The sequence below is a fragment of the Empidonax traillii genome, unplaced genomic scaffold (genome assembly GCF_003031625.1).
Source record: "Empidonax traillii isolate 1590-97213 ecotype Southwest subspecies unplaced genomic scaffold, ASM303162v1 scaffold252:size1141739, whole genome shotgun sequence".
In the NCBI taxonomy this organism is placed as follows: Eukaryota; Metazoa; Chordata; class Aves; order Passeriformes; family Tyrannidae; genus Empidonax; species Empidonax traillii.
In genome coordinates this window covers 914,888-922,068 of record NW_020955445.1, presented here as the reverse complement: position 1 = coordinate 922,068, position 7,181 = coordinate 914,888, and positions in this window count along the sequence as shown.

The window sequence follows — 7,181 nt, the reverse complement described above, 5'->3', positions numbered from 1 at the left end:
ATAAGCAAATAATTCAGAGCCAGGGTTTACACAGAAACAAATAAAACCAAAGAAGCTGAAGGTGGTTCCCAGTGATGTCCATATAGTTTGGTTTAGATCTTTTGTGTTTTGCACTTCCTGAATGAAGGCATGATAACTTACTGCTGTATTTAAGAGCCAAGAAAGTACCTGTGCTTCTTCTGAATTTTCATGTGCTAGGCAAAAAAGAATTGCGCTCCATGGCAGCAAAACACAGAAGCAAAGCAATTGCTTTTGAAGGTGTACTGGCATTGCTTTTTGCTACTTTTTGTATTATATTATCATATTCAGTTGGATGGACTGCGCAGGCACAGGAATCTACGAGGTTAACCTTCACAGAAAAAGGGGTTATGTTGGAAATCTCCCCTCAAAGGTGTTTACAGACATCAATATAATAAACTTATTTGAAATAGCTCTTTAATATTAAAAGTAACCATATGAAAGGCAATGACAGTTTTCTTTCTTTGATTAAATGTGTCTGATGGGATGTACAAAGTAATTTTTCAATGTTGAAATAAATATTAAAAATTATGTCGCTCTGAAAAATGAGCAAAGAATCAGTAAAACTATATAAGTGCAGTGTTTAGTGTCAGCAACGGAGTCTAAAAAAGCATTTAGCTTCCCAGGTATGTTATTTACTCCATCTGGAAGTATCTAGTGCAGCAGGTGAAACACTGTCCAGAAACTTGAAATTACTTATTAGCCAGATAAACAATTGGTTTTCCAAATCATCAGTGCATCAAATAACCAAACATCATACAAACTATCGCTGAAGGTTACAATATTCAAAATATTTTCCAGTCATGCCAAGAAAAAAATAAAGGTCCACCGATTCTGTTCTATTTAAGATGACTGATCAGTGGCTGCGACTGAAAACTTATTTTAATTTAATGCATGAAAATGAGAAAATTCCAACTGCAGGAATTCTCCACTGAAGGTACAGGTATGAAGAAATTCTTACATACCTGTTATTTCTCAGATTTATGTTAGCTGACATGCTAGATGAAAGCAAATCCTCAGAGAGAAGCGCAACTCTATCATCTTAATTGCTGATGGACTACCTCTATTTTTTAAGTCTGTGTTGCAAAAGATATTTATTCCTGTGTGCTAAGTGATAGTGAATTTAGAGGATACTTTGCCCCATTGCTTAATTTTCTTTGACAGTCTGACAAAAAAACAACAAAAGCATTTTCTTAGGAAATCAATCCATGTATTTTATACCTTTTTGAATGCAGACACAATAATTATTGGAGCAGAGTGTTCTGTACCTTTTCTTCTATTCCAGGGAAAAAGGTCTCTACACTTTCCAGATGGTGATCTGTCATTAGACTTTATGATTATATTTCCATCTGCACTCCAATACTCACAGCCCTTTAGAAACATTTTTCTTTTAACTCTGGTAGCAAACTTCTGTTCAAGACAATTTTCTATGTGCATGCAGTTTTTAGAATAACTTTAATTATACAAGAACTATTTCTGAGAGCGGGAGAGTATTAGCCTCCAAATATGTCTCCAAATCTTCACCACAGGATTCAGCCTTGCCAATGCTATGGTAGAATTACGGTATAAAACAATTTTCCCATCAGCATTTGTATCAGAACACTGAAAATACAGACAGCCATACATTCAGAAAAATGGACTTTGGAAACATCTGGATTCCAGATTACACCCTCCAACTTTCTCTTACCAAATGAGCTGTACAGTGTGCAAGCCTGATACATGATGATATTAACACAATGTCATATTAAGTAGAATATATTGCTGTAACAGGCACAGTAAATACTTCTGGAAATCACAGAATCATAGAATCATTTAGATTGGAAAAGACCCTGAATATCGAGTCCAACCATTAACTGCCATGTGTTGATAGATTCTAATTGCAGTCCTTGGTTACTATCCAGGACCAATGACTGTGGATTACTGCCTGGAGTTACCCATAGTCATCATTCTGACGGATGGGCAGACAAGTCTGGCTGGCTGGGAGCAGCAGTCCTGCAATGTGTGTGCAAATTGCTCCTTCCAGTGAGTAGTCCTCATTCTGAACGATAGGATTAGTTAACCTGAACCACTCCTGGCACTTTTATGTTTCTCTCACTCATGCTGGCAAGTTGTCTAGATTCTAGCTGGGTGATAAACATTTTGGGATGCCACAACTGGGTGAAAGTTTTGAATAACACTGAGTAAGGTAATAAAAATTTCCAAACATTTAGTATTAGCCTGGATTTTTAGTAGTGTTTCATCTCAGGATCTGTTTGTTCCTAAGTCTTACTAATATTTTATCACTTACTCTCCTTTTATTCTTGATCAAGGAAAAACTAATGCTGAAGCTTGCAAAATACACTGCTGCTTTTCTCTCCTAGAACCAGAGATCTAGAAAAGGGAAGATTCACCTAAAGTGAAGGAGCTTTTCCTTTTTTTTTTTTTTTCTTACTTTTCCAAAGACCAGAATTCCTCAAGACAAAGTGTCTTCAAGAATATCCTTACTCATACAAGGTAGAGAGTTACTTACTGCAATCTGTTCTAACATGGGTCTGTCAACAACTAAATTGATGGAAGAAATAGTCATATATTGGTTTGGTTTTCAACAGGTCATGTGCAAGTGTAATATATTGACGTCATGTGCATATTGTTATTTTATTGCATAGCTAGTGAACAGTTAAAAGTTTTATTGCTGAATACATAATTATAATAGTTAACCACTTTCTCCCCAGGTATTTTTCATTCTAAATATTTTCTCAATGTTTGTCTAACTAATTTTCTACTCTCTCATTGTATGAGAACTAATGAGTGAGGTTTAAATATTCAATTCTACATGCTTATAATAAGAATACTTAAATGGGAATAAGTCACTTCAGTTTCCTTTTACAGTTAATAGAAAGCTCATCACTGAGATCAAGAGAGAAGTACATTTTGGCTTATAGTAAGTAGGCATCCAAATTAAATCAGATGAGTCATTGCCTAAAATTGCCCATAAATGGAGTACAGGTTAACTCCCTCAGCAGTTGAGACCTATGCTGTAAGCATTTAAATTTGTAATATTTGTTTTATGCTGTCTTTTCATTTATGGAATAGATCCTCAATTTTCCTAAAAAGAATTTTTTATGCACTGACTGTTTTGTAGCTGTATCACTGCACACATCGACACAGGTTAAACTGATAAAGTTTAAAGTTAAAGAGTAAGGAAAAGAAGCACAAGACAAAATCTAGTGATGTTGGAGAACATATTATTGAATGCTGTTACTCCTGACAGATTTTTTCGTATAGGTAGATGGTGTAGAAAGAGATCAAGAGCAGAAAATCTTGAGATTAATAGAACGGGGGTGTCGTGCTTTTGATCTGGGTTAATTTGCTTTCACACCCCTCACACAATTACTATTAGTTGAGAGGAGGTTTATGCAGACAAAAGAGACAGGATTTGGGGAAAATAATATGAACATTTATTACTAGTAAAATAAAAACTACTAAAGAACTATACCTACAATAATTCTACTTAGGTAAAAGTGCTATATATTTACAGAAATACTCCTCCCCCATTATATATCAGTCCAAGGAGGAGAAGTAGTCCTTTTCTCTATTCTCGGAGTTTCAGCTCTCTGTCCAGTAACTCTGCAGTACTCTCGTCGCAGCTGGAATTCTTTCATCTCTCTCTCTCGCTCTGTGTCGACCTCCAGGGCTGGGTCTACCCCCCTCCTGGGCTAAGACCGAAGGCTGGGGGTTACCCAGGTCCTGAAGGGCCTTCCATGGTCTTGCAAGGGGACACTTGCCTACCATGGATCTTCTTCCACAGGTTCACAGGGGATAATGGCTTAAGAGTCCACCCCTGTTTCCCTATGGAGGCCCCTCTCCACAGGAGAACAGTCTTTGATAGACCTCTCCAACATGGTCTAGCACGGACCCCTTACTTGGATCCCCACATCTTACCCGGACCGTCCTTGCTCTGGAGTAAGTCTCTTTCAGGGTCACAAATCTTCAACAGCAGTATGGATCTCTCACTGAGATCCCAACATCCTTACCCGAGCCATTCTGTGCTCCAGCGTAGGTTTGATCACAAATCTTCAACAGCAGTATGGATCTCTCACTGAGATCCCAACATCCTTACCCGAGCCGTTCTGTGCTCCAGCGTAGGTTTGATCACAAATCTTCAACAGCAGTATGGATCTCTCACTGAGATTCCAAGCTTACCCAAGCCATCCTTGCTCCGGCGTAAGCCTCAGGGTCATAAATCTTCAACAGGACTGTGCCTCATTTCAGTCCCTCTCATGAAGTCTCAGTTGTCTTTGGTACATCCACAAGCTCCTCTGTGAGCTGCATGGGGGGTCTCCTCACCCCAACAAACTTTTACAGGTGGCAGGGTTTACTTTTCAGTCTTTTCCCTGCTGAAGAGAGAGAGCGAAAGGGGGAAGAAGCAGCTCTCCCCCCTTCAAACTTTTCTTCTCTCACCTCCGGCTGCTAGTTTTGACCTTGGAGGTCCTTTATCTCTTCGCTGGAATTTTTCTGCAGCGGTTTCTGTCCAAGCGGTTCGTCTTTTAAAGTTTTTTTTCTCCACTGTTTTACAACAGAGAAAGAGGGGCTTCAGTGCTACACTTGCCCCCCACCCCAGCCCAAGCCAGGGGAGGAGGGAGCCTGGCCCTGCTCGGGCCTGCTGCTCTTCTACATGGCTGCTGCCCCTAATTTCAACTGGGCAGTAAGTCTTCTCTTCCGTTTTCTTAAAAATGTAATTAGCAAAGGCGTCGCTGAACTTTTTGATTAGCTTTTTTGTCCGGAAATCACCTGGACAAAACCATCCTCAGCCCCAGGGATGGGCTGGTGGGCAAAACCACGACAGGGGGTTCATTGGATCTAGCAAACAGTGAAGTCTAGTATGCAATGACAGTCTATAGAGACATCCAGGTAGAAGTTTAGAAAATGTGATCAAAATTATTGTAAGCAACTAAGGCTGGTGATTGAAAAGTTTACAACTAGGGGAACAGAAAGTATAAAAACATTCAAACAAGAGTAAGGGAGGGCAGAAAAATAACAATTTTTAACCATGACTGAGTGTAAGACATTAGTGAGTAGAATACACGATGCTAGTGGTACCGAGCCACCACACTCAATGATCCAGGACTTCCTTCATGCTTTGTGCTCCTAAAACACCTGAGAATCCTGAGCCTGACTCCTTTCTCCTCTTTCTTTCCTGCCTCCACCTTTCCAGAGCTTCCCTTCTAACTAATGATTCATTTAGAAAGACTTGAGGGTTTATCCAAACCAAGTTGCTTACTAGTGGTAGCACACACAGTATTTCCACAGGCAGAATGACAAAGCTGCACAAGAAGAAGCAATTTCTTCAAAACAGAACTTGGATTTGTATTTATTTTCATAACACTAACAAGAGAAAAAATAAAAGTAAAGCATTTAGATTTTTCTCTTTCTTTAATGAGAAACCTTACTTAAGTGATTTTTTGTGTGTGTGTGTTTCAAGTCAGGAGGAACTGATGAATATTAAATCATAAAACAAAGTATGACACCTCAGTGTTTGTAATTTTTATGGCAATCACCTGCATTTGCTGACCTGTCTTTAATCTTAGGGGGGGTTTAATAAAATTAAATAAAATAAAGTAATGTAAAATAAAATAAAATAAAGTAATGTAAAATAAAATAATGTAAAATAAAATAAAATAAAATAAAATAAATAAAATAAAAAGCCAAACAAAATAGAACACCCACCTCCCGTATTTATTTCCTAAGATAAACCTTTTGCTTAATCACTGAAGCTAACAGTTAGACATAATTGGCTATGATGATTAATGAAATAGTTTATCTAAGAAAATAGGTATGAAAGGCTTTATAATCAATGTACTTTGAATCTAGGAAAAAGGCAGATAAAATCAGGATAGAAAAGGGCTAAGTTAAACATACCATTGATTTTTCTACATGATTTCTGTAGTCACCCCTTTTTGTTTGTTGGGTGCTTTATTAGCATTCTTAAGAAAAAGTGAAAATATTGGTATCAAATTATTATATTCTGTTGTCAGTATTGAATTAGAGAGACAAGAAATTTTTATAAGACTAATTTTCACTTTCACTACTCTTTGCAAAAACAGGAGCATGTTTAGTGTTTCCAGAATGCACAGGCCTTTCAAAAGGCTATTCCATTCTTCAGCATTTCTATAATTTTAGGTTAGGGAATTAAAAATAAAAGAAAGAAAAAGAAACACAATTCTCCCCTTCATTGTAGAGAGACCCTCCCTGGATGTCCCAGAAAAACAAAACATATTAGATCCTGAGATTAGTTCAGTTGATTAGAGCATAGTTCTAATAATGCCAAGGTTGCAGGTTCAATCCCAGAATGGGCTATTTGATTAAGAGTTGGACTTAATGATCCTCATGGGTCCCTTCCAACTCAGAATATTCCATGATTCAAGACTGAGCATAATGACAAAGCAGAATTTGTGAATGCTAACAAGGCTTAAAATAGGAAAACCATAAAAGAAAATTATTTTTTTCATTTAACAAAATTGCCTATATTAAATTGAATTTTGTGAGGCCTCATAGTACTCTGTTACCATGAGAGAGTTGTTCAGTTTGGAAACATCAGCAACAAAATTAAATGTTGGATGGCAGAGGGCATTTTCTAGAAATTACTTTTAAGCCAAAGGAAGTGAAAGAGAATCGTGTGCTATGTATATATAAAGAATTTCTGAAATTGTTCAGGGGTAGTTTGTACAATTCCATTGTTCTACATGCAGCTTTGAACACAGTAGTTTTATGCAATCCTTACCTAGGACAGCAATTGAAACACCTCTCCTCATCACATAATTATACCTCTGCAGACGATGAATTCGATACTTACATTTTTAACCTTGAATATAATCTCCTGTGTCTAGGTCTGCATAAAGTTCAAGATGAAATTATTTATCCTTGGAAGTGAGTAGCAAGAGTGATATTGCCTGAATAAAATGTCCATAATATCTAAGAAAAAGTGAGCAAAGGAAAAAAAGTGATACAAAATGCAAAATTACTCTTCTATCTCCTGATAATTTAGTAATCTTAGCAACAAAAAACCTAAAGACTTAAGTAGATATGATATTCTGCTTCTTTTGTACAACATTGACTAATGTGAGAAAAATGATTGAAGAGATCAAACATATCAGAGGACTTATGTTTTATTGATTTTGATTCAC